Source organism: Vulpes vulpes, chromosome 1, assembly GCF_048418805.1.
Source record: "Vulpes vulpes isolate BD-2025 chromosome 1, VulVul3, whole genome shotgun sequence".
NCBI lineage: Eukaryota > Metazoa > Chordata > Mammalia > Carnivora > Canidae > Vulpes > Vulpes vulpes.
In genome coordinates this window covers 25,258,741-25,267,447 of record NC_132780.1, presented here as the reverse complement: position 1 = coordinate 25,267,447, position 8,707 = coordinate 25,258,741, and the positions used below count along the sequence as shown (strand labels likewise).

Below are 8,707 nucleotides of genomic sequence, written 5' to 3'. Positions count from 1 at the left end.
TTACACCATTTCCAGAGAATAGAAATAAGTGAACACTCCCAACATTTTAAAAGGCTAACATAACTTGATAGTCAAACCTGACAAAGACATTAAAAGAATAGAAAATTTAGGCCAGTGTCCATTATAAACATGGGTACAAAATGACAAAATGTCAGTAAAACAAATCCAGTGATACATTTTTAAAACGGACAGTATATCATAGTCAAGATAGGTTTATCCTAGGAATGTAAGGTTGGTATAATTTTAGAAAATCTATTAATGCCATTTGCCACATTAACAGATTAAAGGATTAAAATATACCTCAAAAGATGCAGAAAAATTAATAGAATTTAATATTTACGTTAATAACCAGCAAGCAAGGAATAAAGGGTAACATACTGAGAAATGTATCTATATTAGATCTACCACAAAGCATCCTTACTAGTACATTGAAATTTTTTTTTTAAGATTTTATTTATTCATGAGAGAGAGGGAGAGACACAGGCAGAGGGAGAAGTAGGCTCCCTGCAGGGAGCCTGATGTGGGACTTGATCCTGTATCCTGGGATCACGCCCTGAGCCAAAGGCAGATGCTCAACCACTGAGCCACCCAGTCGTCCCCATTGAAATCTTAGTATTTATGATCAGGAACAAAACAACCCACTTCTGTTTAACATTTTTAATGGAGAACCGAGCCTGGGCAGGAAGGTACATAAAGATAAATGTATAGTGATTGGATAGGATGAAACAACAGTCTATCCTTTTTGCAAGTAAAATGATTATATATGTAGCAAATCCCAAATAGTCTTCAAATAAACTATTAGCACTGATAAGATATTTTATCAATTTTCCTAGATACAAATTGAGTTAAAATCTATTGTTCTTCTACATACTAGGAATTTACAGAATGGAAGAGGAGATACTAATTAAAATGCAATTTTTAAAGTTTTAAGTGCCTAGGAATAAATGCAACAAAATATGTATACAAAATTTTCAAGTAAAATAAATCTCTAATTAGATCTATTAAAGAAGACCCAAGTAAATGCAGAATATCATATTCTTGGGTCAGAGAACTGAGTGGTGAAGATATGTCAGTATTGTCAGATTTTATATTTTCCCCCAATGCAACCCCAACAAAATCTCAACATATTTTTTCTGTAACTTGGCAATATGATTCTAAAATTTGCACAGATGCCAAGGGCTGAGACTAGCTAAGGCACAGTCAAAAATGAAATTAAGGTGTGATATGAACACTTATGAAGATTAAGATAGTGCAGTATTGGTGGGATGAGAAGGAAGGTGAGAAAGATTAAGGAAATAAGGTCGAGCCTGGAAACAGACCCATGGACATATACACAGAACAGGGAAGTGATAGTGAAGAGCAGTGAGAGGGAAGGACATTTTTTAGAAATAAATAGGGTTGGGGTAATTGGGTAGCCATCTGGGGGAAAAAAAAACTGGAATTTTTTTCTCAAACTACATGCAAGGATCAATTCCGTGACCCATGGGAAATAAACTATAAAGCATTTAGAAGAGTTAACGTATGGAAGAGTTTGCTTTTACTGTGTGGTGTTAGAATTGCTTAAATCAGTCATAAAAGAAATCATTAAGGAACAGATTTATAATTTATATTAAAATTTAAAAGCTCTGTACATTAAAAGCACCATTTAAAAATTGAAAAAGGGTGTCAAAATTTTTGCAACAGATATAAAAAAAAGGGTTAAAATACAAAAAAATATATAATTGTTTTCTAGATTTAAAAATACATTTAAAAGTCTCTAATAAGAAAGGGCAGGCAGACTAGGAAATATGGTACTTCATAAATAAAAATCGCCAAATATGCATATGAAAATTAAAATTATTCAGGGAAGTGCATACTAAAGTATGGTGAGAGGGCAGCCCCGGTGGCGCAGCAGTTTAGCGCCGCCTGCAGCCCGGGGTGTGACCCTGCAGACAGGGAATCGAGTCCCACGTGGGGCTCCCTGCATGGAGCCCGCTTCTCCCTCTGCCTGTCTCTCTCTCTCTGAATAAATAAAAAATCTTTAAAAAGAAAATAAAGTATGGGACGCCTGGGTGGCTCAGCGGTTGGGCGTCTGCCTTTGGCTCAGGGCGTGATCCCGAGATCCGGGATCGAGTCCTGCGTCGGACTCCTTGCGGGACGCCTGCTTCTGTCTCTGCCTCTCTCTCTGATGAATGAATAAATAAAATCTTTTAAAAAATAAAAAATAAAGTATGGTGAGATATTCTAAACCCTCAGATTGGCAAGAAACTTAGATTGAGAGTAACAAATATGAAGATATGTCACAACAGGTACTCAGCACTGGAGGCAGTGCATATTAATTGGTCTGTTCCTTTGGAAAACAGTTTGTTATTAAATGGTAAAGTCGGAGATACTCATATCACCACTTCTAGGAATATCCACCTTGAGAAGCGCTTGCACACATGAACAAGATTGTTCATAAAAGTGTTGTAGTAGCTCCAAATTAGAGCTCTAGATCTCACTCATCTTTTTAAAAAAATTACATATACACACATTTCTATTGCAGGTGATTGAGATCTAGCTAAGGGACTGAGATCCAAGAGTAATGGCTCACATATGAGTGTTGACAGAGTCCAAATGCCATTTCTTCAGCCCAGAAGCTCCAGCTGCTGCTATTCCCAGAAATGACCACAGCAATGAAGTCCAACCATGTGTTAGATGTTGTGCTAAGACATATACACAGTATTACAGGAAGACATCACAACTGTCTTCTGCATGAAGTACTATTATTCCCATTGTGCGGGTAAAAAAATCTAGTCAACTTATGATACACGGAGGGTATTTAAGTGTTAGCGAACTGGCCTAGTATCAAACAGCACTGTCCAGCAGAATCCATGTCTGCTGGACACCAGAGCCTATACAAGCAACTTAATCCCAAAGGCTTTCAAGAAGTAGACTACATTTACTCTACAGTCACCCAGAAAATACATCACAAGAGGCTCCTAAGAATATACATACTTGTATAACATGTATCTTTAAACATGTGATTGGTAAGTAAGTCACTAAGCAGAAGATGCATCCAAGCTCCTAAAGTCACCTAGGTATGCTTTCTGACTGCTGGATCCTTTCTCTGTGCTGCAGACACCCTCTGCAGTACTACTGTGTTGACAAACTCACAGTTGGAAGGGGCTTTGGAGATGGTCCATCAAGTTCTCACATTACAGCCTTGCAAAATCTAAGGCCACGGGATGGAAACAGACTTGCCTGGAGATCTAGAATGTTAGTAAGAAGGGTAGGAACAGAACCAGAGCTCCATTACACAGTAATAAAAATAATTAAAACAGAATCAATTAATACTGGCTATTACTGTGTTGGGGCATCTGCAATATGCCCTGTAGTAACAGGATCTCATTTAACATTTAAAGCAATCTTTTAATAGAGGTGTTGTCATCTCCATCTGGAACAAAAGGAAGGAGCTTCTAAGTCCAGGATCACACAGGTAATACATGGCAGAGCCTAGATTTGAGTCAAGTTCTTTATTTAGACTCAAGATTCTATGTTTTTTCTAATTTTTGCCTCAACTTTTATTCATGCTATTAAAGTACAGGAAAATAACTGCTTCAGTGAGAAAAGAACAGAAGGCAAATATATGATGTATTCTGTGATCAATATTAGAATGATCTCTCCAATAGCTAAGCTTTATTCTTGTCTCAAGGAAAGTTTGAATGGAAAGTGTTTGCACTGCATGTTACCACTTCAAGTTGTAAAGGTATGGGATCATCTGGAAACAACAAGGCCTTATTCTATTTTGTAGGAGAGAGATATCTGTTGACTCTCTTATAGACATTCTACTTGGATCTTCAATTGTACAGTCTTTTTCCTTTTACACCTTGTCTCAGTGGTTCCTTATACTGTTTTTTTGGGTCACATAGAGATAGCAGGGGTTGCAGATGTTTTCTGTATTGAGCCTTTTCCATGAATTCCTCACCCATAGTGGCACTGGTCACCAGAAGGGCAGTCGAGCGAAATAGCCAGTTGTCTTATGAAGCTTTCCCAAAAAATTCCTCAGTGCTGCTTTTTCTTTCTCAATCTCCCTGAACCGGATATCTAAAGCCTTCTGGAGTTTCTGAATGTAGAGCTTAGTCCTTTTCTCCTCCCCAAGGTTGTTCACAAGGGCCTTCCGCAGGTATATGCGGTCTCCTATTTCCAAGGTCCTCTTCTTCAGTGTGTAGCTCATTCCACCCATGGCCAAGCTTTGGGAGAGGAAGGTCAAGACAGGAGTGAGGTTTCCCGTAAATGTCTCAGCAAAATGATTCTCCTGCAGTTTGGAATATTAGAACCATTACACCATGGGAACAGAGACTCAGAATCTTGGGGCTGAGTGGTATCAGAGATACATCAATTCAGCCTGAACTCTTGTATTTGCCCATCAGAAGTTTCTAAGCTTGCATTTACTCTTCATTTAGAAACAAAGATGAGTGTTTCAACAGACCAGAGTGGCAAACAAATGTCCGCTACTGTTTTGTGGTTACATATAGGTTGAACAGTAAGTGTCTTTGGACACTCATAGGTAAGACAAGAATGTTTGCAGACAAAGAACAATAGAAAATAGAGTCCATAATTCAGCTTAGTTTTAGAAGCTTTTCTTCATTCCTTATGTATTCACTTGAAGCTGTTAAATAAATGTTTGAGATTCTGTAATTTTCTAGATATTGGATTGGACTTAAAGAAGTTCCTCATGAAGTATCTTTTAATACAAGAAAGGATAGGAAACAGGAAAATATGCATGTATCTATCATATGTGAAAAAACCCCCACAGGAAATATAAACAAAACTAATGGGATGCTAGAGATGGGAATGGACAAGGGGTGGGGATGGGGAAATGGGAATAGGTTGGAAGGAACAATAAGAGGAACACCTAGGTATACCTTTTAATTGTCCTTACATTTATAAGTGTGTTTGGTTTTCAAATCCTCAAAAATCATTAAAATAAAAAAGGAATGGGGGTTGTGTATCCCACACCATATGTAAATTCTAGAATTAAGAAAGAAGTAAACATATTGTGGATAATGCCAGCCAGGTTCTCTCTGTTGGAGAAAAAAACTATAGAAAATGTAAAGGAGAAAGGTTATAATGTACTCTGTGGTGCTGGACTGAAACTGGAGACACCAGGATGATACAGTTCTACAAGTCAGTGTGGATTCACAGTTCTATAAATCAGTATGAATTCTTGTGAAGACTAGATCATTAGAAACTCTGGTCTTCAAAGATGACTTAAAGACAGTGAAACTCTCCCCAACATGGTCTGAGCCCCATTTATTCCTGAACTCAAAATTCCCTCTGGCAAGAGAAGATAACAGGTTTTATGGTTTTATTTTCAGATTTTAGCCATGACTTTCCATAAGTTTTGATAGCATCGCTTTATTCCTTTTAACTTCATTAGAAGCAGACATATGTATATTTGTTCCAGTCCTTTTTAATCAGGAGGAGAAAACTTGAGCAATATGGAATTTTTCTAACGGAAAAGCACTTATTTTTCTTCTAACAAGATAATTTTACAAATTTTTAACTTTGAATTGTGGCCTTTGGAAACCATCAAAAAATTTAGCAAAACTTGTTCATATCATCAACTACTAATGAGTACAAATACTGATAGCCCAATCAGACCACACTCTTTTTTTGTGTATGATACTATAAAAGTTATTTATTCACCATACACAGAACATGTCCCCTACAAAATGTACATGTAAATCACTAAAAAGTATAATCTGGTGAACATTTTCTCAATTACAGAACATACTAAATTAGTTGGGATAACAGCTATCTGCCTCAAAATAATCTAATTGTAGCACCCAGAGTCTCCTTTATATCTAATGCAAAGTTAAATACTTATTTTGGGGATTATTTCCTAATATGTGTTTGAGGAGGCAGAGTTAACAATTTAATATAACTCTAGTATACTGCAGTCACTGCACAATAAATCTGTTTATTACATATTAAAACATTAGATTTTCATTATTTGTATTAATGGGATGCAAACAGAAATACTGCATAATTTTTATTTTTTAAAAGATTTTATGTATTCATGAGACACACAGAGAGAGGCAGAGACACAGGCAGAGGGAGAAGCAGGCTCCATGCAGGGAGCCAGACATGGGACTCAATCCCAGGACTCCAGGATCACGCCCTCAGCTGAAGGCAGCGCTAAACCACTGAGCCACCCAGGCTGCCCATACTGTATACTTTTAAATGGCAAATAACCACAAAATTATCTTTGATAGTATTCTGGGTTTTACATTAAGATACAAATGGTGTAAAATAGTTATGTTACACCTCAAAACAATGAGGCCATACTGTAATGATTCACTAAATTGTGCTCACTAGACATTAAATAAATGAATTTTCTGTTTTTCTCCCCAATGACCCAATACAATTTTGCCCATAATAAGGGCTCTGTAAATAAATGTTTGCTGAATATACTTACTTAGGACAGAGGTGAGAAGAGATGGACTCTCTTAGCTAGATGTCAAGTATCAGAATTGGAATTTACCTGGGAAAGAGAGTGTAAGGAAGATGTAAACTGCACATGGCATACAAGTCAATAAACTTAGATGCCAACAAAGCAAACCATTAAGCAGAAAAACACTGGCACTGAAATGAACAATGGCAAGATTTGCCAATAGCTAAAATGGAACTGACTTTAAGAGATAACCAAGAGAAAGTTTATATTGGACCATATGTTTTCTCACCCAATTCAGTCTGAGACATACCAACAGAGGCACTGTGAGAGACTATGGCTGTCTTCCTCGAGAGTCAGACATTCTAGTTTCCAATCATTTATCATGGACCTGTTACCCATGAATCAATATAAACCTATTCAGATTTAGGAATTCGTTTCTACAAGTACAAAGCTGAATTTCCTTTTATTTGTCCTAAAATGCTTACTTTCAAACTTGAAAAGAGTTATATTATTCCATATAGTTTCAGTAACATTCTTTTTTCTTTTCAGACCAGAGTTAAAATATTCATACAGTATTCCTATGCAGCATTCACTGCAGCACCTTCCACCCACCCTTTGGTCTCTTCAACTGCCCTTCTTTGGTTCTTTTTCCGCTTTCTCAGATCTTCCTTGAAGTGTAGGAAGCAGAACCGCATTCCAGCTGCAGTTTGGTCTTAAATAAAAGAAGGATGTTTGCCGGTTTGGTTTTCCTTATTCTTCTCTGTGGTATACAGGATTTTGTTAGTTGAACTGGATGTAGCAGTTAACTGTGCCAAATTTTTGAGAGAATAGTACAATAGTTTCCAGGTCTTTTCCCTGGGTTCTAAAGTTAACAGCGCATACTCTATGTAGCGCCTTTCTTTCTCACTGCAGCATTATCTGTAATTTTTCTTCTTGCTTACTTGGCTATCATTGTCGGAATGGCTTTTGCTGCACTGTGGTCTTCCAGCCAGTCTACTTTTCTAGGACTGTAAGATCTTCTATAGTTGTGGTCAAAGGACCAGCTTCTTGACCTTTTTCATAACTTCAGCTCCTAGAATGTCTGTATCTGTCATAATCATCATAGCATGGAGAACTGTACACATTCCTCCCTTCCTTGGCTTTCATTTGATTTGGAGTCTTCCAATCCCTCTGTGCAAACTGTATTTTAATTTCATGTCCACAAATCTATTTTCTGTCCAAATTATGTAAAGCATCTGCAGCATCATGGACATCCTCAAATTGAACACATAAGCAAGTCCTCTTGGGTAGCGTGTGTAGAAATCAAGTGGAACATATACATCAACTATAGGACCATAACGACCAGATTCCCATGGTAAATCTTCAGACCTGGCATCATCAGCTACATTCTTTATGAACAGACACGTGTTGGGGGAAGGGGCACAGGTAGTGGGACATGACGGTGACGTAAGTCTCAGCAGGAGCTCAGTAAACCATCTGCGGATCCAGTGGCAGATCCCCCCAGACCACACTCTTAAGGGAGTCTGATGGGTCCATATATTTGGGAGCGAGAAGCAAAGGCATCTTTACAAATATGACCCACCAGAAGAGACGATCAGATTGGCAAGGAGTGTGGAAGTGAACTTCTGGTTGAGAAAATTTGGACAAGACAAGATATTGCTGTCAAATAACTCAAGGACTATCATAGGATAAAGATTGTGCGCACCCTGACAGAAGAACTAGTGTGAGCTGGTAGAGAGGGAAGATTACAGCTCAGGGTAATGAGCATCTCTCCCAGTATCTGGAGGTACCCATTAATAACATATTTGTCACTAGAGATGTTCAGGAAAAATCATCATTGGGATGATTTCATGGACTAGGATGCATTCATGAACTAGGACACATATAAATATGTGGGTGCACAAACATATGCTGGAGCAAGGCTGTCTATAGAAGTCTCTGTGATAATGGAAATATTCTAGATCTGTGCTGTCCAATACAGTAGCCACCATGATATATGGATTGAGAGCTCTGAAATGTGGCTGATGTGACTGAGAAGCTGAATTTTAAATTTTGTTTAATTTCAATTAAATTTAAATTCAAATAGTTTATGTGGCTTGTGGTTATCATACTGGACAACAAAGGTCCAGACTTATAGGTGGTGACATATGCACATGTCCTTAGGACCATGCCATGCTAAAAACAGACACAGACAGAAGCCCTTGTGCCTTCAGGCACACAGTTACAACCAAACAGACATACTGCACTCTTCCACCCCTCAATCCCTCAGGTGTGCACACAGGGGGTCTT

The 8,707-nt window shown here is 37.9% G+C and overlaps 1 pseudogene; it reads right to left on the bottom strand.

Annotated features, from left to right (window-relative positions):
• Positions 1-6,339: 6,339 nt before the first annotated feature.
• LOC112908634 (serine/arginine-rich splicing factor 10-like) lies at positions 6,340-8,173 on the bottom strand (annotated as a pseudogene).
• Positions 8,174-8,707: the final 534 nt, after the last annotated feature.